Consider the following 25794-nt stretch of genomic DNA (forward strand, 5'->3'; position numbering starts at 1 on the left):
TTTGATCTTCATCAGTAAGTGCTTCACGCCCTCTTCACTTTCAGCAAGCAAAGTTATGTCATCTGCATATGGCAAGTTGTTAAAGAGCCTTCTTCCAATCCTGATGCCATATTCTTCTTCATATAGTTCAGCTTCTTGTATTATTTGCTGAGTATACAGATTGAATAGATATGGTGAAAGGACACCACCCCGATGTACACCTTTCCTGACTTTAAACCATGCAGTATCCCCTTGATCTGTTAGAATGATTGCCTCTTGATCTATGTACAGATTCCTCATGAGCACATTCAAATGTTCCAGAATTTCCACTCTCTGCAATGTTATCCATAATTTGTTATGATCCACACAGTCGAATGCCTTTGCATAGTCAATAAAACATAAGTAAACAACCTTCTGGTTTTATGATTTTATATATATATATATATATATATATATGCATAGTGGTTAAGTATTATGGCTGTTAACCAAGAGTTCAGCAGTTCAAATCCCCCTGGTGCTCCTTAGAAACTCTATGAGGCAGTTCTACTCTGTCCTATAGGGTCACTATGAGTTGGAATCAATGGAAGTGGGCTTGGTTTTTTGGTTATATGTGTATGTAAATTATAGTATGAAGTTAAGGCTTTGGAATAACCCATAAACTATACTATTTATACTTACTATCAATTTTTTAAAAAACAGAATTTCAGTTTGTATATGATATATACCCTCCAAAGACTATCGTCGAGTCTGTTACAACTTATAGCAACCATATAGGAAGGAGTAGAACTGCCCTATAGGGTTTCCAAGGAGCAGCTGGTGGATTTGAACTGCCAATCTTTTGGTTAGCAACTGAGCTCTAAACCACTGTGCCACCAGGGCTCCAATATATAACCAGATACCAGAAAATAATATCTCTTTGTTACTATGGGCTTAAAAAGCAAATGCTTGTAAGTTTTGGTTAGGCTTTTATGTCCATTCAAAAGCCAAGAATGTTTTATTTCAAAACCAAATAAAGCAAACCCATTGCTATTGAGTCAATTCCTACTCACAGCAGCCCTATATGACAGAATCGAATTGCCCCACGGGGTTTCTAAGGCTGTAAATCTTTATGGAAGCAGATTGCCATATCTTTCTCTCTCGGAGTGGCTGGTGGCTTTGAGAAGCTGACTTTTCAGTTAGCAGCTGAGTGCTTAATTACTGCACCACCAAGGCTCCTTGTTTTATTAAAAAAAAAGTACCCTCAAAATGCTAATTTCTTTCTTCAAAACAAAAAGGCCTCCAGATGATTCTGTTTTTCTACCTGCAGATACCACTCACAAAGTGGGATGCAGAGCATTTTCCTAATAAAGTCTGTTACGCCAATTGACCTAGATGTCCCCTGAAACTATGGTCCCCCAGTCTCAGCCCCAGCTATTCTGTGTGTCAAATTGTTTGGATGTGTCCAGGAAACTTCTTAACTTTTGCTTGGGTCCAGTCGTGCTTACTTGCCCTGTATTGTGTATTGTCCTTCCCTTCACTGAAATTGATCCTTGTCTACTATCTAGTTAGTGATTTCCCCTCCCCCTTCCTCCTACCCTCGTAACCGTCAAAAAATGCTTTTTTCTGTGTTTAAACCTTTTCTTGAACTCTTATAATAATGGTGTCATATAATATTTGTCCTTTTGTGACTGACTAATTTCACTTAGCATAATGCCCCTTAGATTCATCCATGTTGTGAGATGTTTTGCAGATTCATCATTGTTCTTTATCATTGCATAGTATTCCACTGTGTGTAATAGTACCATAATTTGTTTATCCATTTTCCTGTTGATGGGCAGCTGGGTTGTTTCTATCTTTTTGTAACTGTGAACAATGCTGTAATGAACATGGGTATATATATGTATATTTGTGTGATGGCTCTTATTTCTCTAGGATATATTCCAAGGAGCGGGTTTGCTGGATGATATGGTACTTCTATTTACAGCTTTGTAAGGAAGATCCAAGCTTTTCCAAAAGTGGTTGTACCATTTTGCATTCCCACCAGCAGCGCATAAGAGTTCCAGTCTCTCTATAACCTCTCCAATGTTTATTATTTTGTGTTTTTTTGGATTAGTGCCAGCCTTGTTGGAGTGAGATGGTATCTCACTGTAGTTGTGATCTGCATTTCTTTAATGGCTAATGACTGTGAGCATTTTCTCATGTGTCTGTTTGCCACCTGAATGTCTTCTTCGGTGAAGTGTCTGTTCACATCCTTTGCCCATTTTTTAATTGGGTTGTTTGTCTTTTTGTTGTTGAGGTTTTGCAGTATCTTGTGTATTTTAGTGATTACAACCTTATCAGATATGTCATAGCTAAATTTTTTTCCTAGTCTACTGGTTCTCTTTTTACTGTTTTGATGAAGTCTTTTGATGAGCATAAGTTTTTGATTTTTAGGAGCTCTCAGTTATCTAGTTTCTCTTCTGATGTTTGTACATTGTTAGTTATGGTTCGTATACTATTTACACCATGTATTAGGGTTCCTACTGTCCCTATTTTTTCTTCCTTGATCTTCATAATTTTATATTTAGGTCTTTGATCCAGTTTGAGCTAGTTTTTGTGCATGGTGTGAGGTATGGGTCTTGTTTCATTTTTTTGCAGATAGATATCCAGCGATGCCAGCACCACTTGTTAAAGAGACTGTCTTTTCCCCATTTAACAGACTTCGGGCGTTTGTCAAATTTCAGCAGCTCATAGGTGGGTGGATTTATGCAGAATAGATCTTGAAATGTTCCTTTTGACAATTTCCTATTCCCAGTGTAGTAGGCTATATAACAGATTCTGAAGGGCCAATTCCAGTCCGTTTCAGCTCACTAACCACTAGGATATATATCTTCAAGGGTTCCATTTCCTTTATGACAGCTTCTAATTTTCCTAGATTCATACTTCATACATTCCATATTCTAATTATTAGTGGGTATTTTCAGCTGTTTCTTCTCATTTTGAGTCATGCCACCTCGGCAAATGAAGGTTCCAAAAGCTTATTCCAACCACGTCATTAAGGATGATTCTGCTTGGAGAAGGCAGCTCTTCCCCAGTTATAATTTGAGTGCTTTTACCTGAGCGTCTCTTCTACTGTCACTGTATCAGACAATGCTCCACTGCTATTCATAAGGTTTTCACTGGCCAATTTTTTTTAGAAGTAGATGGCCAGATCCTTCTTCCTAATGTGCCGTAGTCTGGAAGCTCCACTGAAACCTGTCTGCCACGGGTGACTCTGATGGTATTTGGAATGCTGGAGCCATAGCTTCTAGCATCACAGCAATATGCAAGGCACAACAGTAAGACTAAGTGACAGAACAGTAGTGGACACTAGCTCTAACGAGAGTATATTAAGAAGTTACAAATCATTAGCTATTATTTTGCATTTAATGCATTGTTGTGAACAAATAGATACTGAAGCTTAAAAAGTGAATTTTTAGTTACTTCTAATAGATTAAGCTGAAACCACTTATTTATTCTTGAGCAGAATGAACAAAATACCTCAGAGGTAAATTTTTATTCTAAATATTGTGTAGCCCAAATGTATCACTAATATTATTCTTACAGTTGTTACATCCAAACTTTTTGAAGCACAAATATTTTCTCTTTGAACTTTGGTTCTAATTGCCTATGGAAGTATAAATAATGGGGATTAAAAATGAAATAAAGAAAAAAATACATCACTCAAGCGAGTAATATGTTGAAATTCAACCACATGGATCATAAATTCTAGCCAAGTGTTTCACTGAGAATGACAGAATGAAACTCTAAAATGAGGAAAAAAAGAAGGCCAGGTACAAGAATTCTTCCAGCTCTCATTTCTACTCAAAAAAAACAAAAAATATTGTAAAATCTAAAATTTCATGGCCTGCTTTTGTATCTTTTAGCCTCAACCACAAGTTATCCTGTTCTGAATTGTCATGACCCTCCACCTGGCAGACAGCTAGTTCACCTAACAGCCTATCTGCCAGACCAGCTGCAACACCCCTCCCCCCATCCTCAACCTAAGAAATTTCACTCCATAGCCAGCCTGTGAAATTATTCTAACAAGCCAATCACATGGTCCCTTGGGAAGGGGGATAACCCCACATTCTCCCACCTGCCTCCCACAGCCCTTGTTTGGTTTTTCTGTGCTCCCACATGGGAACCTCCACAGCCCTCCACCTCTGGGCTGTGAGCATATGTAACTAATTAAACAAAAACGAACAAACAAAAAAAGCAATTCCATTGCCATCGAGTTGATTCTGACTCATAGCCACTCTACAGGACAAAGTAGAACTTTCTCATAGGGTTTCTAAGTCTGTAATCTTTACGGAAGCAGACAGACACATCTTTCTGCCACTGAGCAGCTGCTGGGTTCAAACTACTGACCTGTTGGTTAGCAAACTGAATGCTTAACCACTGTGCTACCAAGGCTTCTTTGTGACTAATTAACTGTTGTCAATGTCGCCTGTCTAGTGTCAGTTGTCTTGTGATCAGCCATCTTGTACTATTTAGGATGGGATAGTCCCTCCTCACCAAGGGTGTAAGTAGGAGGTGATTAGAACAGTAAAATTGTTCAGTTAATTTACCTTGTTTTAGGCCATTCTTTGACATATTGTGTTAGTAGAATATTGGTTGAATTTGATGTATTGCAATGAATACAGTTTTACTCTTTTAAATAAGTGTTTGGATTAAGATGACAGAGAAAGAAAAAGATTTTTCAAAAACATATTTTGTTGATTAATTTTTGGTCTGTAATATATGTGTCCTCCTTTTGCTTCAATATGACAAATGTAAAAGTTAACATTTCATGACTGTAGAATAATTTTAAGAGTGCTAGAGTTTTGACTTTAGAAATATTTGAGCTTGAAACATTCGAGCACCAATATAAATTCATACTTTATTTTCTATTCCATTACTTATACTTATTTGTTTAATATATAAATCACTTCTAGATGTAGTGACATCTCATTATTTTCTAAATTTAGTGATCATTTGGAAAGAATCCAGACTGAAGCTGACATAGCAAACTCTTACTTCAAAGGACACACTAATAATGAAAAGTTTTGTGGAAATAATTACAAATGTGAGAAATATACCCTCAAGCAACTTGAGCACTTCAAAAACACATAGCACATGAAACCATAGAATGCTCAATTATAATTTATTCTGATTTGGTCATTAAACAACTATCCCTAGAGGCCTTCGTGAAGTAATACTTACATTGGTTGTACATTTTTTTTCTTTTAATTTTTATTGTGCTTTAAGTGAATGTTTACAAATCAAGTCAGTCTCTCATACAAAAATTTATATACACCTTGCTATGTACTCCTAGTTGCTCTCCCCCTAATGAGGCAGCACACTCCTTCTCTCCATTATCTATTTTGTTGTCCATTCAGCCAGCTTCCGACACCCTCTGCCCTCACATCTCTCCTCCAGACAGGAGTTGCCCACATAGTCTCAGTGTCTAATTGATGCCAAGAAGCTCACTCCTCACCAGTACCATTTACTATCCCATAGTCCACTCCAATCCCTATTTGAAGAGTTGGCTTTCGGAATGGATCCTGTCTTGGGCTAACAGAAGGTCTGGGGACCATGACCTCCAGGGTCCTTCTTTCTAGTCTCAGTCAGACAATTAAGTCTGGTCTTTTTATGAGAATTCAAGATCTGCATCCCACTGCATTCCCGCTCCCTCAGGGGTTCTCTGTTGTGTTCCCTGTTAGAGCAGTCATTGGTTGTAGCCGGGCACCATCTAGTTCCTCTGGTCTCAGGATGATGTAGTCTCTGGTTTATGTGGCCCTTTCTGTCTCTTGGGCTCATAATGACCTTGTGTTGTTGGTGTTCTTCATTCTCCTTTGCTCCATGTGGGTTGAGACCAATTGATGCATCTGAGATGGCCGCTTACTAGCATTTAAGACCCCAGATACCCGTCTCCAAAGTGGAATGCAGAACGTTTTAATAGATTTTATTATGCAATTGACTTAGATGTCCCCTGAAACCATGGTCCCCAACCCCCAGCCCCTGCTACACTGGCCTTTGAAGCATTCAATTTATACAGGAAGCTTCTTTTCAGTTTAGTCCAGTTGTGCCGACCTCGCCTGTATTGTGTGTTGTCTTACCCTTCACCTAAAATATTACTTGTCTACTATGTACTTAGTGAATACCCCTCTCCCTCCCCACTGTTGTAACCATCAAAGAATATTTTCTTCTCTGTCTCAACTATTTCTTGAGTTCTTATAGTAGTAGTCTCATACAATATGTGTTCTTTTGCAACTGACTAATTTCACTATGCATGATGCCTTCCAGATTCCTCCATGTTATGAAATGTTTCACAGATTCCTCCCTGTTCTTTATTGATGCATAGTATTCCGTTGTATGGATATACCATAATTTGTTTATCCATTCATCTGTTGATGGACACCTTGGTTGCTTCCATTTTTTTGCTATTGTAAGCAGTGCTGCAATAAACATGGGTGTGCATGTATCTGTTTGCGTAAAGGCTCTTATTTCTCTAGGATATATTCCAAGGAGTGGGATTGCTGGATTGTATGGTAGTTCTATTTCTAGCTTTTTAAGGAAGTGCCAAATCGATTTCCTAAGTGGTTATACCATTTTACATTCCCACCAGCACTGTGTAAGTGTTCCAGCCTTTCCACAACCTTTCCAACATTTATTCTTTTGTGTTTTTTGGATTAATACCAGCCTTATTGGAGTGAGATGGAATCTCATTTTAGTTTTGATTTGCATTTCTCTAATGGCTAATGATCCTGAGCATTTCCTCATTTATCTGTTAGCTACCTGAATATCTTCAGTGAAGTGTCTGTCCACATCCTTTGCCCATTTTTTAATGGGGTTATTTGTCTTTTTGTAGTTGAGTTTTTGCGGTATCATGTAGATTTTAGAGATTAGATGCTGATTGGAAATATCATAGCTTTAAACTTTTTCCCAGTCTGTAGGTAATCTTTTTACTCTTTTGGTGAAGTCTTTAGATGAGCATAGGTGTTTGATTTTTAGGAGCTCCAGTTATATAGTTTCTCTTCTGGTGTTTGAGTATTGTTAGTAATGTTTTGTACACTGTTTATGCCATGTATTAAGGCTACTAGCATTGTCCCAATTTTTTCTTCCATGATCTTCATCGTTTTAGATTTTACATTTAGGCATTTAATCCATTTTGAGTTCGTTTTTGTGCATGGTGTGAGGTATGAGTCTTGTTTCATGTTTTAGCAGATGGATATCCAGTTATGCCAGTACCATTTGTTAAAGAGACTGTCTTTTCCCCATTTAACTGACTTTGGGCTTTTGTCACATATCAGCTGCATATGTGTGGAAGAATTTATGTCTGCATTCTCAATTCTGTTCCTTTGGTCTATGTATCTGTTGGTGGACCAGTACCAGGGTGTTTTGACTACTGTAGCCGTATAATAGGTTCTAAAATCAGGTAGAGTGAAGCCTCCCACTTTGTTCTTCTTTTTCAGTAATGCTTTACTTATCCAGGGCCTCTTTCCCTACCATGTGAAGTTGGTGATTTGTTTCTCCAGGTCATTAAAAAAAGTCTTTGGAATTTGGGTCAGAATTGTGTTGTATCTATACGTTGTTTTTGGTAGAATAGACACTTTTACAATGTTAAGTCTTCCTGTCCGTGAGCAACGTATGTTTTTCCACTTATTTAGGTCTCTTTTGGTTTCTTGCAGTAGAGTCTTGTAGTTTACTTTGTATAGGTCTTTTATGTCTCTGGTGAGATTTATTCCTAAGTATTTTATCTTCTTGGGGGTTACTGTAAATAGTATTGATTTGGTGATTTCTTCTTTGTTGTTCTTTTTGTTGGTGTAGAGAAATCCAACTGATTTCTGTATGTTTATCTTGTGTCCTGATACTTTGCTGAACACTTCTGTTAGTTTCAGTAGTTTTCCTGAGAATTCTTTAGGGTTTTCTGTGCATAAGATCATGTCATCTGCAAATAGAGATACTTTTACTTCTTCCTTGCCAATCTAGATGCCCTATATTTCTTGATCTATCCTAACTGCTCTGGCTAGGACCTCCAGCACAATGTTGAATAAGAGTGGTGATAAAGGGCATCCTTGTCTGGCTCCCCATCTCAAGGGGAGTGCTTTCAGACTCTCTCCATTTAGGATGATGTTAGCTATTCGCTTTGTACAAATGCCGTTTATTATGTTGAGGAATTTTCCTTCTATTCCTATTTTGCTGAGAGTTTTTATTATGAATGGGTGTTGAACTTTGTCAAATGCCTTTTCTGCATCAATTGATAAAATCATGTGATTCTTGTCTTTTGTTTTATTTATATGACAGATTACATTAATTGTTTTTCTAATGTTGAACGATCCCTGCATACCTGGTATGAATCCCACTTGCTCATGGTGAATTATTTTTTTGATATGTTGTTGAATTCTACGGGCTAGAATTTTGTTGAGGATTTTTGCATCCAAGTTCATGAGGGATATGTCTGTAATTTTTTTGTGGTGTCTTAGCTGGTTTTGGTATCAGGGATATTCTGGCTTCGTAAAATGAGTTTGGGGTATTCTGTCCTTTTCAATGTCCTGAAATACCTTTAGTAGTAACGATGTTAACTCTTCTCTAAAAGTTTGGTAGAACTTTGCAGTGAAGTCGTCCTGGCCAGGGTTTTTATTTTGTTGGGTGTTTTTTGATTACCTTTTCAATCTCTTCTTTTGTTATGGGTTTATTTAGTTATTCTACCTCTGTTTGTGTTAGTTTATGTAGGTAGTGTTTTTCTAGAAGTTCCTCCACTTCTAGGTTTTCAAATTTGTTAGAGTATAATTTTCCATAATAATCCGATATGATTCTTTCAATTTGAGTTGGATCTGTAGTGATTTCACCCATCTTATTTCTTATTTGGTTTATTTACTTCCTTTCCAGTTTTTCTTTTGTCAGTTTGGCCAATGGTTTATCAATTTTGTTAATTTTTTCACAGAACCAGCTTTTGGTCTTGTTAACTCTTTCAGTTGTTTTTCTGTTTCATTTAATTCTGCTCTAATTTTTATTATTTCCTTTCTTCTTGTGCTCAAGGGTTTCTTTTGTTGCTCTCTTTCTATTTGTTCAAGTTGTAGGGATAATTCTTTGATTTTGGCGCTTTCTTCATTTTGTATGTGTGCATTTATTGATATAAACTGATCACTGAGCACTGCTTTCTCTGTGTCCCAAAGGTTCTTGTAAGAGATGTTTCATTCTCATTGCATTCTATGAATTCCTTTATTCCATCCTTAATGTCTTCTATAACCCAGTCATTTTTGAGCAGGGTATTGTTCAGTTTCCAAGTGTTCGATTTCTTTTCCCTGATTTTTCTCTTATCGATTTCTATTTTTATGACCTTATGGTCAGAGAAGATGCTTTGTAATATTTTGATGTTTTGGATTCTGCTAAAGCTTGCTTTATGACCTAATATGTTGTCTGTTCTGGAGAATGATCCATGTGCACTCGAAAAGAAAGTATATTTGGCTGCTATTGGGTGCAGTGTTCTGCATATGTCTGTGAGGTCAAGTTGGTTTATTGTGGCACTTAGATCTCCCATGTCTTTATTGAGCATGTTCCTGGAAAGTCTGTCCTTCACCAAAGGTGGTGTGTTGAAGTCTCCTACTATAACTGTGGAGCTGCCTATCTCACTTTTCAATGCTGTTAGAGTTTTTTTTTTTTTTTTTTAATGTATCTTGCACCCTGTCATTGGGTGTGTAAATATTTTGTATGGTTATATCCTCCTGATATATTTTCCCTTTAATCATTATATAGTTTCCTTCCTTATCCTTTGTGGTGGATTTAACTTTAAAGTCTACTTTGTCAGAAATTAATATTGCCACTCCTGCTTTTTTTTGATTGTTGTATGCTTGATATATTTTTTTTACATCCTTTGAGTTTTAGTTTGTCTGTATCTCTAAGTCTAAGGTGTGTCTCTTATTGCAGCATATAAATGGAACTTCTTTTTTTATCTGTTCTGCCACTCTCTGTCTCTTTATGGGTGCATTTAGTCCATTTTCATTCAGTCTAATTATGTGTGTGTTGTTGATAGTTTCTTTTTGCCACTTAATTTTTTGTGCTTGAGTAGTTTATCTTTATGTATTGTCTTTTCCTCTTATTCATTGTTGTTGATTTTGTTTCTGCCAAGTCTCTATTTTTTTCTTGTATTTTCTTTTGATAAGTAGGCCACTTAGTCTTCTTTGTGGTTACCTTAATATTTACCCATATTTTTCTTAGTTTAAACCTAACTTTTATTTTTTTTGTATATAGCCTTGTCTTCCTCTCCATATGAAAGATCTGTGACTAGATTTTTAGTCCCTCTTTATTTTTTAATGTTGTCTTCTTTTACATGATAACATCGCTGTTTCCCCGTTTTAAGTTTTTTTTTTTTTAATTTAGGTTTATTTTTGTGATTTCCTTATGTGGGTTGACATCTGGTTGCTCTGACTTGTGTTCTAGTCTTGGGTTGATATCTGATGTTATTGATTTTCTAACCAGAGAACTCCCTTTAGTATTTCTTGCAGCTTTGGTTTGGTTTTTATGAATTCCCTAAATCCCTGTTTATCTTGAAAAATCCTAATTTTGCCTTCATATTTGAGAGACAGTTTTGATGGATATATGATTGTTGGCTGGTAATTTTTTTCCTTCAATGTTTTATATAAGCCATCCCATTGCCTTCTTGCCGGCATGGTTTCTGCCGAGTAGTCTGAGTTTATTCTTATTGACTCTCCTTTGTAGGTGACTTTTTGTTTATTCTTAGCTACTCTTAAAATTCTCTCTTTACTTTGATTTTGGTAAGTTTGATTGTGATATGTCTTGATGACTGTCTTTTGAGATCTACCTTACACGAAGTTTGATGAGCATCTTGGATAGTTGTCTTCTCATCTTTCATGATATCAGGGAAGTTTTCTGCCAACAAATCTTCAACAATTCTCTCCATATTTTCTGTTATCCCTCCCTGTTCTGGTACTCCAATCACTTACAGGTTATTTCCCTTCATAGAGTCCCACAAGATTCTTAATTTTTCTTCAATTCTTTTATCTGATTTTTCTTCCAATGTATTGGTGCCAAGTGTTTTATCTTCAGTCTCACTAATTCTGCCTTCCACTTACTCAATTCTGCTCCTCTGACTTTCTACTGAGTTGTCTAATTCTGTAATTTTATTGTTAATCTTTTGAATTTCTGATTACTCTCTATGGATTCTTGGAGCTTATTAAATTTTTCATTATGTTCTTGAATAGCCTTCCTAATTTCTTCAATTGCTTTATCTGTGTGTTCCTCTCCTCGTTCTGCATATTGCCTGATCTTCCTGATCTCGTTCCTGAAGTCTTGAAAATTTCTGTATATTAATCCTTTGTCTTCTGTATCCGGTAATTCCAGGAAGTCACCTTAATCTAGAAGACCCCTTGATTCTTTGTTTTGACAGCTTGTTGAAGCAATCATGGTCTGCTTCTTTAAGTGATATTGACTGCTGTCTCCAAGGCATCTAGAAGTTTTTATATTAGTTTATTTTATGTTTGCTTACTGTATTGTAACTTCCTGCTTTGTTTTGTTTTGATATGCCCAAGTAGGTTGCTTGAGTGATCTAACTTGATTATTTTCACCTTTGAAGCTCTAACGTCCTTTCACCTGATGGCTAGAGCTGTTATCAGGTATATCAGGCTAGGAGTCCACTCACTTTTCTTGTACGGACTCAGCTCAGGTGTCCAGGTAGTTGGTCATCAAGTGTGTGGTACAGGCTCTGTCCTACAGTCTTAGAGGGGCAGGAGTGATTGGTGTAGGTGCATATATTGGTTGCATCAGTGGTTCACACTCTCAACAAGTCAGAAGGCTGACAACCATCCTCCAAGTGTCTGTGAGGAAAGTGAGCCCCTGTGCCCTAGACCACACAGGTGGGTGGGTTCCACAGACTGACCACAGGCACCCAATGCTTTTGGTTGTAAGGACTGGTATTTACCAGTTATCCTTGGACCCCTTTCATAGGTGGCTAGGTCAAGTGGGTGAAGCCACCAGTCCTTAGACCCCTGATGTGGGTAGAAGAGGACCTTGTTTAATAGGCAAAGCAGTGTCAAGCATCAAACACCCACCTTTCCACTGCCCAGCTGAAACAGTTGCAGTCTGCCAACAACGGCCTATTCTCCTGAAACATGCCCACACAGGTCCATGCAGGGGAAAAGGTATTCAGAGTTCACAGACCGTTTATGCCTGGACAGGAGCCACTTCTGTCCTAAGCTCCCTAGGTTAATGGAGCTGGTAGATTATCTTTTCCCCCAATTGTGAATTTATGCCTTCTCCAAGGCCACAAGAATGGCTCAGAACACTCAGCAAGCCCTATCTCAGGCCCAGGGAAACTGTCAGCCATTGAAGCCAGCTTGGGGGCAGGGGTGCAGTAAAATATACGGAAGTACTTAGTTTTTGCCGAGAGCACAGTTCTTCTCCGGTTCTGGAGGTATGAGTAGCCTGCGCAGCTCACCATCTCTCCCTGAGGAAACTGTGACCAGAACACTATGTCCAGCCCGCCACAGTCACTCCCGGGAATGGTCCCTGAGTGTTCCCAGTGATTCAGGTCTGGCAACTCCTCTCCACTTTGGAACAACTCTCCCTCCTCCTACCACTCAGTCCGTTTTCTAACTTTGTCTTTGATGTTCAGGGCTCCTAGCTTGTCATAAATATAATCTTTTCACTTGTTTTTGGGGGTCTTTGTTGTAAGAGGGATCACCAGAAACATCTGACTACTCCATCTTGACCCCGCCTCCACATTTGTTGTACTTTAAATAAATACGACAACTTTTATTTTAAAGTAGTTTTATTTTAGCTTTTTTACTAATTTAGAATATCTAACTTTTTTTTGTATTAGTGATTCAACTTCCCAGATAATGTTTTTCTGCATTGCAGATCACCTCTGAGCTACGTAATGTCATATATTCTGGTTATGCTTACTTAGTGCTTACCACATTTGTAGACACACACACAACAGAATTATTTGTAGAAATATTTGATTAATGTCTGCCAGTTCTTTAGAACATCAAGAGGGCAAGGACCATATCTATTTTACTGTTAATGTACCTCCAATCTATAGAAAAGTGTCATCTATCAATAGTGTACTAAAAATCATTAGAGCTGGAATTGCTTTCCATGAATTATACTCCTTTTGAATTCAAAAGTAACATATACATCTTGAGTTACTACACTTCATAAGCACTAAACTTACTTGGCCAGAATCTTATATTAAATTAATTAATTCACATTATATAAATAACTTGCAAGATTACATAAATAACTCACAAGAGTGCTGTAATTTAGGATGAGTTAAGTACTTGATTCATATGCAGAAGAGTAAAAGTTGAACACAGATCTCCTGGTTCTAGTGTTCTTCCCACTATACTCCAAATACTGATTTTCATTCAGAATTGACAGCATTTTTAAATGTTATTGTAAGTACAGAATCAACATTTCCAGTGCAATGGTATTAGGAAATGCATGGTTAGAATTAATATGGCTTGTAGAGGATGATCTAATCTTTAAAACTAATGTCATGATATATGATATAGTTTTCTAAATATAGTAATATTGAATTCTACAGGCACACTTAATTTATAAAGCAGTCAAAAGAAACATACTTAGGTTGAAGAGGATACTAGAGGAAGAGCTTAGCTTCCTTTCATCCTTGCTTAATTCCTGAGACACCTTCAAATAACTGAAAGAGCCCATGGGAAGTCATGAAATTGATGATTTCTGTCCAAATCCTCTAAGGTTTGAAGGAGTTATAAACCACTAAATCTTGGACTTCTGTATACAAAGTGTCTAAATAGGTTGTGAGTCTTTGATTTATATCAAAACATTAAAGCTCATATGCTCTTAGAAAATATACAATTACCAATAAGTTGCTTTAGAGAAGATGGGGCTTACCTAAAGACAGGTAACTATTATGCTGATCTGTGTGATATGAAAATTTTTGCTCAATTTTGTTATTAGAAATAGTTACATTGCTTTTACTCATGTAGATATATATTAAACGTTTGGAAAAATTTTCATTCTTAAAATTAAGAAGACTTTTTTTTTTTTTTTTTTTAATGAGTCCTGCTTTTTGGATCTAACCTAAAAAATCTTTGCCTAAGCCAAGGTCATAAAGATTTTATCCTAGAGTTCTTCTAGAAGTTTTACCTTTTTCATTTAGGTTTATGACTCATTTCTGTTTTATGTTGTAATGGTGTGAAGTTATTGTCAATATTTATTTGTTTGCATATGAATGTCCAAAGTTACAAGCAAACTATCATTTTTCCAGTGAATCATCTTGCCACTTTGGTAAAAATTAATTGACCATATATACAATCTTCTATTCTTGAGGTTTTCTAGTCTGTTCTTTACGTGTATTTATTTATCGTTATGCCAATACCCCACTGTCTAGATAACTGTAACTTTATGGCAACTCTCAGAATTATGCAGTGTGAGTTCTCCAACTTTGTTCTTCTTCAAAGGTGTTTAATTATTCCAGAACCTTTGCATTTAAACATAAATTTTAAAGTCATCTTGTTAATTTCTAAAACAAAGAGGCAAGTGGGAATTTGAGTGCAATTGCACTGAACTTGTAACTCAATTTAGAAAAAATTTCATGTCTTAATAAGATTATTTTTCCCAGATATGAACATGATATATTTCTCCATTTATTTGGTTATTGTTTACTCTTTCTGAATAATATTTGGTAGTTTTCAATATACAAGTCTTGAATATATTTCCTTAAATTTATTCTTAAATATTTCTTGTTTTCCTGATATTATTGGAAATGGTTTTGTTAATTATGAGTTCTGGTGGTGCAGTGGTTAAGCATTTGGTTGCTAACCAGAAAGTTGGCAGTTCGACCCCACTCAGTGACTCTGTGGGAGAAAGACCTGGCAATCTGTAAAGACTACAGCCAAGAAAACACTATGGAACTGTTCTACTCTGTTACATGGGATCACTATGTGTTGGAATCGATCTAATGGCAAAAAACAACAAATTGTTTAGTTAATATCAATTTTTACTTTTTGTTGTCAACATATAGAAATAGAATTGGATTTTGTATCTTGAAAGCCAAGCCTAGTTATCAATTGTAGTAACTTTTAGTAAATTCTTTTGGAATTTTTATAAAGATGATAATATTGTACTGAATAAATTAAAATTAATCAAATGAAATTTTCAGCTTTTCAAAATACACTGTAAATTAAGTAAAAAGAAAAAGAAGAACTACAGGCTGAGAGAAAATTTTGAAAAATATATTCATGATAAAGAACTTGTATCCAAAATACTTAAAGAAACTTACAACTCAATAACAAGAAAACAAAATAAAAGATTAAAGATAGACAACAAATTTTGTACAGATACCTCAGCAAAGAAGATATTAGAATTGCAAATAAGCATAGGGAAAAGGTTTGACATAATAGTCAATATGATAGGTAAAATAAAACTACAATAAGTCACTGTGACATACCTATTGGGATGACTGAAATTAAAAAAAAAGAATGATAATAACAAGTGCAGGCAAGGATGTAGAAAAATGGGACCTATCTTACATCGCTGTTGAGAAGTCACAATAGTATAACCACTTGCAAAAATCTGTTGGCAGTTTCTTATAAATATCCACTTATCATATGACCCTTTAACTCTACTCTTACCTTTTTACCCAAGAAAAATTAAAACATATGATGACATAAAGACATGTACATGAATATTTATAATTTTATTCATAATTGCTCCAAACTGGAAATCACTTAAATATCTCTCAACTCTTAAAGCCTGTTATCTTCAAGTCATTTTCGACTCATAGCAACCCTATAGGACATAGTAGAGCTGCCCCATAGGGTTTCCAAGGAACAGCTGATGGATTTTAAACTCCGGCCTTTTTGTTAGCAGCCGATCTCTTAACCACTGGGCCACCAGGACTCCTAAATATCTATCAAGTGGTAAATAACAAAATTTGGGGTATGTCCATACAATGGAATAGTATTCAACTACTGATACATGCAACAACAAAGATAAATCTCAAACACTTCGTGTTCTTTAAAGAAGTCAGACACAAAAAACAAAATATTATATGATTCCAATAATGTGCTGTTGTTTTTAAATGTTGTTGACTAGATTTGGGCTCATATTGACTCCTTGTGACAGAGTAGAACTGCCCCATATGATGTTCCATGGACTGCCAGATGAACGAACAGATCCATCTTGGAAGAAGTAAAGCCAGAATGCTCTTTAGAAGCAAGGAGTGAGAATTAGAACGAGACGTAAACTCGTGTAGGATTTTAGAAATCTTAGAAAATTATGAAATAGAAACACAGGCTTGAAATGCATAAATTCATTTCATTTATTGCAAGGTGGTCATTGCAAGGCAAGCAAGTAAGATCACACGACATCAATTTAGAACCAATAACAATTACGATTATAGTATTAGTTCAATGTTTAGAGTCCAAATCTTTAGATTTCAGGATTTGCATTTAATGAGAATTCTTGAGAGTAAGGCGTAACTTCAGCTCAAACTCAGAGTAGATCTTTTATAGCTAGAGAATAAGGTTTACTGCTGCTGACAGAATCTGTTCCATCTCTGCCTTCTCTCAGTGAGTGAGCAGAAATTTAGAGTTTATATGTGAATTTGTCACCCTAGCTCTTGTCATAGGGTCTACTAAGCTGAGAATGACAAATCGAAGAGGAATAGCGTCATATTCATCATCAGAAAGAACATTTCAAGATCTATCCTGAAATACAATGCTATCACTGATAGGTTGCTATCTATAAGCGTACAAGGAAGACCATTTAATAAGACTATTTTTCAAATTTACATATCAACCACTAATGTCAAAGATGAAGAAACTGAAGATTTTACCAACTTATGCAGTCTGAAATTGATCAAACATACAATCAAAATACATTGAAAATTACTAATGATTGGAATGCGAAAGTTGGAAACAAAGAAGAATCTGTAGTTGGGAAATATAGCCTTGGTGATAGAAATGATGTCAGAGATTGCATGATAGAATTTTGCAAGAACAACAACATATTCATTGCAAATACCTTTTTTTCAACAACATAAACAGTGACTATACACGCAGACCTCACAGGATAGAAAACACAGGAGTCAAATCGACTACATCTGTGAAAAAACAGGATGGCAAACTCAATATCATCAGTCAGAACAAGGCCAGAGGTCGACTATGGCACAGATTTTCAACTGCTCATATGCAAGTTTAGGTTGAAACTGAAGAAAGTTAAAGCAAGTGCACAAGAACCAAAATACAACCTTGAGACTATCCCACCTGAATTTAGAGACCTTCTCAAGAATGATTTGACTCTTTGAACACTAATGACTGAAGACCAGATAAGTTGTGAGATGACATTAAGAACAATATACATGAAAAAAATCAAAAGGTCATTAAAAGGACAGGAAAGAAAAGACCAAAATAGATGTCAGAAGATTATCTGAAACTTACTATTGAATGTCAAGTAGCTAAAGAAATGGAGGAAATGATAAAGTAAAAGAGCTGAACAGAAGATTTCAAAGGGTGGCTCGAGAAGACAAAGTAAAGCATTATAATGAAATGTTCAAAGATCTGGAGTAAAAAAAAAGGAAAAATCATGCTCCGCATTTCTCAAGCTGAAAGAACTGAAGAAAAGATTCAAGCCCTGAGCTGCAATTTTGAAGAATCCTATGGGCAAAATATAGAATGACCCAGGAAGCATCAAAAGAAGATGGAGAGAATACACAGTGTCACTATACCAAAAAGAATTAGTTGATATTCAAACATTTCAGGAGGTTCACATGGTCAAGAAACAGTGGCACTGAAGTAAGAAGTCCAAGCTGCACTGAAGGCATTCATGAAAAACAAGGCTCCATCAATTGATGGAATACCCACTGAGATGTTTCAACAAACAGGTGCAGCACTGGAGGTGCTCATCCACCCATGCCAAGAAATATGACAGCTACCTAGCCAAAAGGCTAGAAGAGATCCAATTTGTGCCCATTTCAAAGAAAGGTGATCCAACATACCTCTGGAATTATTGAACAATATCAATATGACCTACAAGTAAAATTTTGCTGAAGATAATTAAAAAAAAAAAAGTTGCAGCAGGACATTGACAGAGAACTGCTAGAAATTCAAGACATTTAGAAGAGGACATACAACTAGGGATATCATTACTGATGTCAGATGGATCTTGGCTGAGAGCAGAGAATACCAGAAAGATGTTTATCTGTATTCTATTGGCTATGCAAAGGCCTTTGAATTTGTGGATCATAACAAGTTATGGATAACATTGCAAAGAATGGGAACTCCAGAACATTTAATTGAGTTCATGGAGAACCTGTACATAGATCACGAGACAGTCATTTGAACAAATTAAGGGGATACTAAGTGGTTTAAAGAAAAAAAAAAATTTTTTTTTCTTTAAGTGGTTTAAAGTCAGGAAAGGTGTGTGTCAGGTTGTATCCTTTCGCTCACTCAATCTGTATACTGAGCAAATAATCTGAGAAGCTGGACCATACAAAGAAGAACATGGCATCAGGATTGGTGGAAGACTCATTAATAACCTGTGATATGCAGATGACAAAACCTTGCTTGCCAAAAGCAAAGAGGACATATACATATAACACTTATTGATGAAGAGCAAAGACTATAGCCTTCAGCAGGGATTACTTCTCACATAAAGAAAACAAAACTTTTCACAACTGGATGCATAAACAACATCATGATACATGGAGAAAATATTGAAGTTGTCAAGGATTTCATTTTACTTAAATCCACAATCAACACCCATGGACGCAGCTGTCAAATGAAACTGTGTATTGCATTGGGCAATTCTGCTGCAAAAGACCTCTTTAAAGTGTTCAAAAGCAAAAATGTTGCTTTAAGGACTAAGGCGCGCCTGATCCAAGACATGGTGTTTTCAATAGCCTCATATGCATGCAAAAGCTGGACACTGAATAAGGAAGACCAAAGAAGAATTGGTGCCTTTGAATTATATTGTTGGCAAAAAATATAGAATATTCCATGGGCTGCCAGGAGAATGGACAAGTCTGTTTGGGAAGAAATATAGCCAGAGTACTCCTCAGAAGCGAAGATGGCAAGACTTCATCTCATGTACCTAGGACATGTTGTTAGGAGGAACTATACCTGGAGAAGGACATCATGCTTGTAAGGTAGGGGGTCAGCGAAAAAGAGGAAGACCCTCAATGAGATCAATTGACACAGTGACTGCAACAATGAGCTCAAGCATAGTAATGATTCTGAGGATGGCTCAAGAGCAGGCAGTGTTTTGTTCTGTTGTACGTGGGGTCTCTATGAGTCAAAATCATCTTGATGGCACCAAATGTGAATTTGTCACCTTGGCTTTTGTCTTGGCCAGTATGATCATCAAAAACTAGTATGTTATGTCTTTTCTCCAGGGTTAAAGAATAGCAAAATGACATTTCTTTGAGGTTAGAAATTAGAGAGGTTGTTTAGATTTACGACTCAATGTTAGTTTACAAAAATTAAGTATATTATGTATTCTCTCTCACACCATATCAGGCCACAATCAACTTAAAGTTTGTTTACACTGTTTACATAATTCACATGCTTCTATGCCTCTGTATCTAAGTTCATAAATTTTCTAAATAACTGTCTTGTGACTTATAGTTAATGTTAGAGAGCCTCATAAAGGTAGACATATTTGCATTTCCAAGTTCATATTATAAGTGTTTATACATATGTATTTTGAAAGCATAATGGTGTCTTATATCTTATGGGATTTGATGTCATTATAGAAATACACATAACGAAATTCATTGTGTGAAAAAAAATGGGAGCAGTGCTTGTGTGTTTAAAATGGGACTGATTTCAGCATGTTTATCTGATGATTAAAATAATCAAATAGGGAAGGAGAAACTGATTATGCAAAGAAATGAGGATTAATCTCAAGGTAAAAGTCTTTGGCCACTTTAGGATGCTATCTAGTGCACAAATAGCCATTTTAAGAAAGTTTATCAATTGTAATAGGAAAAAAGGTAGAATATATATGTTATGACACAAGATTTATAAAGACCATTCTTTTCTGATTGCTTCTATTTTTGTAGTGAAATACAAGGGGAACTCATCATCAGCTGATAGGATGTGGGAGCCAAAGTGTTTTGAGGGTTAGAGGGTATATGGGAAGGGAATACAGTAACACCCTCTCAGAGGGTAAGACATTAAATAGACTAAAGAAATGTAATAAGATTTCCAGAGTGTCCTGAGAAATTTCTTGAGATTCTTAGTCACGATTTTAAATTGAACTAACAGGCAAATTTGGGAGCATTTCTCCAGCTATATTTTAATTTTTAAATACAAGTATGAAGTAGGCATTTTGTCAGATGCCTAGAAAGAAGACCAAGATGAACAGATGTTGTTGGAGTGTGTTAAGGAGTGAAGGAGCATGAAATCTATCCTATATAAGAAGGAATCTAGGACATGAGTGGGATAATGGATAGTAATACATTTCAGAGTCAATAAAGATCCCAATAAACCTGAATATTAGTGAATTGGAATTGTTGCTGAAAATGAGAGTGAAAAGTAGCAACTGGTAATTGGTAAAAAGTATTTAATATTGAGATTTTTGATAATTTGTTATAGTTAGTAAGACATTATAGGCTATAAACAAGGCAATGAATACTGAGGTGAGATAAAGAAAAAACAGTTAATTTCCTTGAGGAAATTCAGGGACCAATAAATTGGATGCTTTGTCAACATGGATGTTGAAGTAACCAAGACTGAATGAAGACAGGGACTCCCACTGAGCGATAGCTAGTGAGCCTGGTGTTAAGGTCTTAGAATCTTCAATGCCTAAGACAGATTGAGAGATTTTAAATGATTGCAAAAAAGATGCAATAATGTTCTAATGACGCAACCTTTAAAGCAGCAATTTTCTTTTTGTTGGTTGGTTTGAGAATGGAGGAAAAAAAAAATGCTTTAAACCAGTAAGGAGGAAGGAACCACCAGCAGGGCCCATGACGGCAAGGTAAGGGGAAGAAAACACCATGTCTTGAGAGGGCTGGAGGGGAGTGATCACTGTTTTTGTTCTCCCAGGATTCAGTTGGATTGATAAGTTGAAAGGAATGTTCAGAGCAATTACTGAAGAGATGAAGAATTTGACTGTGAGATCTGTAGGATGTAGTAAAAATATTTGTAGCATCGGGAAGGGTGAGAGATTATATCAGATTAGGGAGTATACTGTTCCATTTGATTAAGAGTGCATGTGATGATGGATTACCCCAAAATTTTAGACTTCAGGTGACAGTTGAATAAATAGGGATTCAACAAATGCTTGAATTTTCTTAGGGTGATATGAGTAATCAGTTGTCATTAGTACCTCTTTCTAGGAATTAATCTCTTTTGCAGTGTAAATAGGGAGACAGATGGTGTTGTGGCAGAAAGAAATGACTTACCAGGAGCAGGGGAGAGGACTCTGTAGGCCTCCCTTAAATATCCCAATGGGCAAAGTCACTATGGGGGGAAAGGTGCTCTTACTAAGGCCTCTTGATGGTGATTGCTTCCATTAAAAGGAAAACTTTGAGTATTACAACTAAATGATTCATAATGTTAACATGGTAGCATTAAAAACACATAAATGCTTTAAGCCCTTCACTTATTATTTAACTAGAAAATTCACCATTTGTGGATAATTGCCTTTGGGTAAAACACGAGTGCTGACATTTATTCCATTGATGAGTTTGAATTGTATTTTGGAGTATTCATTTCTTTTCTCACCTGAAGTTGAAATCACAGAAAGAGATTCTATTAATACACCTCCTTTGTACTAGTTACCTATAATACTATAGCTTTGATTTTTTATGAACCGTAATAAAATAAGATATGCTGATAGAGAAGTGAGTGGTCTATAGGGCAAATGACTTTGATTTCCCACAGGTTCTAGCTCATTCCTCCATCTTCTGTCAGCTCCCAACCACTGCAGTTCCAACCCACTGCAGGACACTCTATAAAGAAATGGATTCTATTAAATTATCCTGTTCTACACAGACTTACTATTTAGTCAATGCTGACAGATTCCTGTAGCTAACAAGGCACCCTGTCTAAATGGCATTCTTTATAACTTGTATTAATGTTTTAAAATCTGGACTCCTGGAGGAGGAGCCAAAATGGCAGAATAGACAGACGCTTCTGGCAAGCCCTCCTTGCAACAAACCTGAAAAAAAACAAGTGAAATGAGTATATTTGTGACAAGCTGGGAGCCCTGAGCATTGAAGGCAAGCTTAGGCAATGAACTGAGGGGAGGGTGAGGAAGAGGCCGTTCAGAAGTAGAGGGGAGTTACCGGACCTGAATCGTGGGGAGCCCTCAACCACCATTCCTGGAGCTGTGGTGGTAGTGGTGGTGGGCTGCTACTAGCGTTCGGCTGCAGTTTCCTCAGGGAGAAGAGGCCAGCCACACAGCCTACTCTCAGCAAAATCTAAGTATCTGGGTATATTTTACCATGCCCCCGCCCCACCCACAAGCCAGCTTGAGCACCCGAATCCCTGGGACGAAATAGACCCTGGTGAGCAACTAGAGCCATTCTCCCAGCCTTGGGGAAGGAAAAAATTTGCAATAGGGGGAAAAAGATAATTTGCTAGCTCCATTAACCATTAACAGAAGCAGCTCCTGTCCAGACATAAACCATCTGTGGACCTTGAGCACCTTTCCCTTCTGCATGGACCTGTGAGGGCCTATTTTGGGAGAATAGGCCCTTCTTGGCAAACTCCAGCCATTTCAGCTGTGTGGTGGAAAGGTGGGTGTTTGATGTTTGACATTACTTTACCTATTAAAAAAGGTCCTCATCTACCCACATCAGGGACCTAAGGACTGGTAGCTCCACTCAGGTCACCCAGCCACCCACAACAGGGGTCCAAAGATAACTGCTACCTCCCAGTCCTTACAACCAAAAACTTTGGGTGCCCATGGTCCCTCTGCAGCACCCACCCACCAGCATGCTCTAGGGAACAGAGACGTGTTTTCCTCAGAGACACTTGGGGGTCGGTTCTCAGTCCCCTGCCTAGTTCAGAGAGTGAACCCCTGCTGCAATCAGATACCGGTATATATGCCAATCACTCCTCCCCCTCTAAGACTGTAGAACAGAGCCTGTACCACAGACTTGATTATCAGCTACCTAGAAACCTGAGCTGAATTCATACAAGAAAACTGAATGGACTCCTAGATTGACATAGCTAATAACAGCTCTAGCCAGCTGGGGACAGGACACCAGAGCTCCAAAGGTGAAAATAGTCAAGCTAGCTCACTCAAGCAACCCATAGGGGTATACCAAAACAAATCAAAGCAAGAAACTATGACACAGTAAGCAAGCATAAACTAACACAATGACTTGAAGATGGCTTGGAGACAACAGTCAATATTGAGCCACATAAAGAAACAGACCATGATCACCTCAACAGGCTCTCAAAACAAAGAGTCCAGGGATCTTTTAGATTAAAGTGCATTCCTGGAATTACCAGATGCAGAATACAAAAGTTTAATATACAGAAACCTTCAAGACATCAGGAAGGAAATGAGGCAATACACAGAAAAAGCCAAGAAACATGCAGATATAGCAACTGAAGAAATTAGAAAGATTATTCAGGGACATAATGGAAAGTTTAATAAGCTGCAAAAATCCATAGACAGACAGCAATCAGAAATTCAGAAGATTAACAATAAGATTACAGAATTAGACAACACAATAGAAAGTTAGAGGAGCAGAACTGAGCAAGCAGAAGGTAAAATTTCTGAACTCGAAGATAAATCACTTGGCACTAACATATTTGAAGAAATATCAGACAAAAGAATTAAAAAAATGAAGAAACCTTAAGAATCACATGGGACTCTATCAAGAGAAATAACCTACGAGTGATTGGAGTACCAGAACAGGGAGGGATAACAGAAAATACAGAGAAAATTGTTGCAGATTTGTTGGCAGAAAACTTCCCTGATATTGTGAAAGATGAGAAGATATCTATCCAATATGCTCATCAAACTCCACGTAAAGTAGATCTTAAAAGAAAGTCACCAAGACGTATTATAATCAAACTTATCAAAGTTAAAGAGAGATTCTAAGAGCAGCGAGGGATAAACGAAAAGTCACCTACAAAGGAGAGCCAATACGAATAACCTCAGACTACTCGGCAGAAACCATACAGGCAAGAAGGCAATGGGCTGACATATTTAAAAAATTGAAGGAAAAAAATTGCCTGCCAGGAATCATATATCCATCAAAACTGTCTCTTAAATATGAAGGTGAAATTAAGACATTTCCAGATAAACACAAGTTGAGGGAATTCATAAAAACCAAACCAAAACTACAAGAAATACTAAAGGGAATGAAAGGGAGTTCTTTGGTTAAAAAAAAAAAAGGTTAGAAAATCAGTAATATCAGGTATCGACCCAAGATTAGAACACTGGGCAGAGCAACCAGAAGACTACCTAGTCAGGGAAATCCAAAAAAAAACAAAGCAAGATTATTAAAAAAAAAAAAGCTCAAAAGAGGGTAACAGTGATGTTATTACATAAAAGAAGACAACATTAGAATAATAAAGAGGGACTAAGAAATGTAATCACACACATTCCACATGGAGAGGAAGATACAGCGATACAAAGAAATAAAAGTTAGTTTTAAATTTAGAAAAATAGGGGTAAATAATAATGTAACCACAAAGGAGACAAGCTATCCTACTTATCAAAATAAAATACAGGGGAAAAATAAAGTCTCAGCAGAAACAAAATCAACAACAACAAATATGAGGAAAGGACAATATATAAAGAAAATCTACTCAGCACATAAAATCGAGGGGGAAAAAGGAACTGTCAACACAAAAAAAAAAGACATCAAAATGATAGCACTAAATTCATGCTTATCCATAATTACCCTGAAAGTAAATGGACTAAACGCACCAATAGACAGAGTTGCAAAATGGATTAAAACACAAGATCCATCTATATGCTGCCTACAAGAAACACAGCTTAGACTTAGAGATACAAACAAACAAAAACTCAAAGGATGGAAAAAAATATATTAGACAAACAACAATCAAAAAAGAGCAGGAGTGGCAACATTAATTTCTGACAAAATAGACTTTAAAGTTAAACCCATCAGAAAGTCTAAGGAAGGACACTATATAATGATTAAAGGGACAATACACCAAGAAGATATAACCATATTAAATATTTATGCACCCAACGACAGAGCAGCAAGATACATAAAACAAACTCTGTCAGCATTGAGAAGTGAGATAGACAGCTCCACAATAATAGTAGGAGACTTCAACACACCACTTTCGGTGAAGGACAGGACATCCAGAAAGAAGCTCAACAAAGACACAGAAGATCTAATTGCCACAATCAACCAACATGACCTCGTAGACATATACAGAACACTGCACTCAACAGCAACCAACTATACTTTCTTTTCTAGTGCACATGGAACATTCTCTAGAATAGACCACATATTAGGTCATAAAGCAAGTCTTAGCAGAATCCAAAACATTGAAATATTACAAAGCATCTTCTCTGACCATAAGGCCATAGAAGTGGAAATCAATAACAGGAAAAGCAGGGAAAAGAAATCAAACACTTGGAAACTGAACAATACCCTGCTCAAAAAAGACTGGATAATAGAAGACATTAAGGATGGAATAAAGAAATTCAGAGAATCCAATGAGAATGAAAACACTTCCTATCAGAACCTTTGGGACACAGCGAAAGTGCTGCTCAGAGGCCAATTTATATCGATAAATGTACACATCCAAAAAAAGAAAGGGGCAAAATCAAAGAATTATCCCTACAACTTGAACAAATAGAGAGCAACAAAAGAAACCCACAGGCACT

Source organism: Loxodonta africana, chromosome 25, assembly GCF_030014295.1.
Source record: "Loxodonta africana isolate mLoxAfr1 chromosome 25, mLoxAfr1.hap2, whole genome shotgun sequence".
NCBI lineage: Eukaryota > Metazoa > Chordata > Mammalia > Proboscidea > Elephantidae > Loxodonta > Loxodonta africana.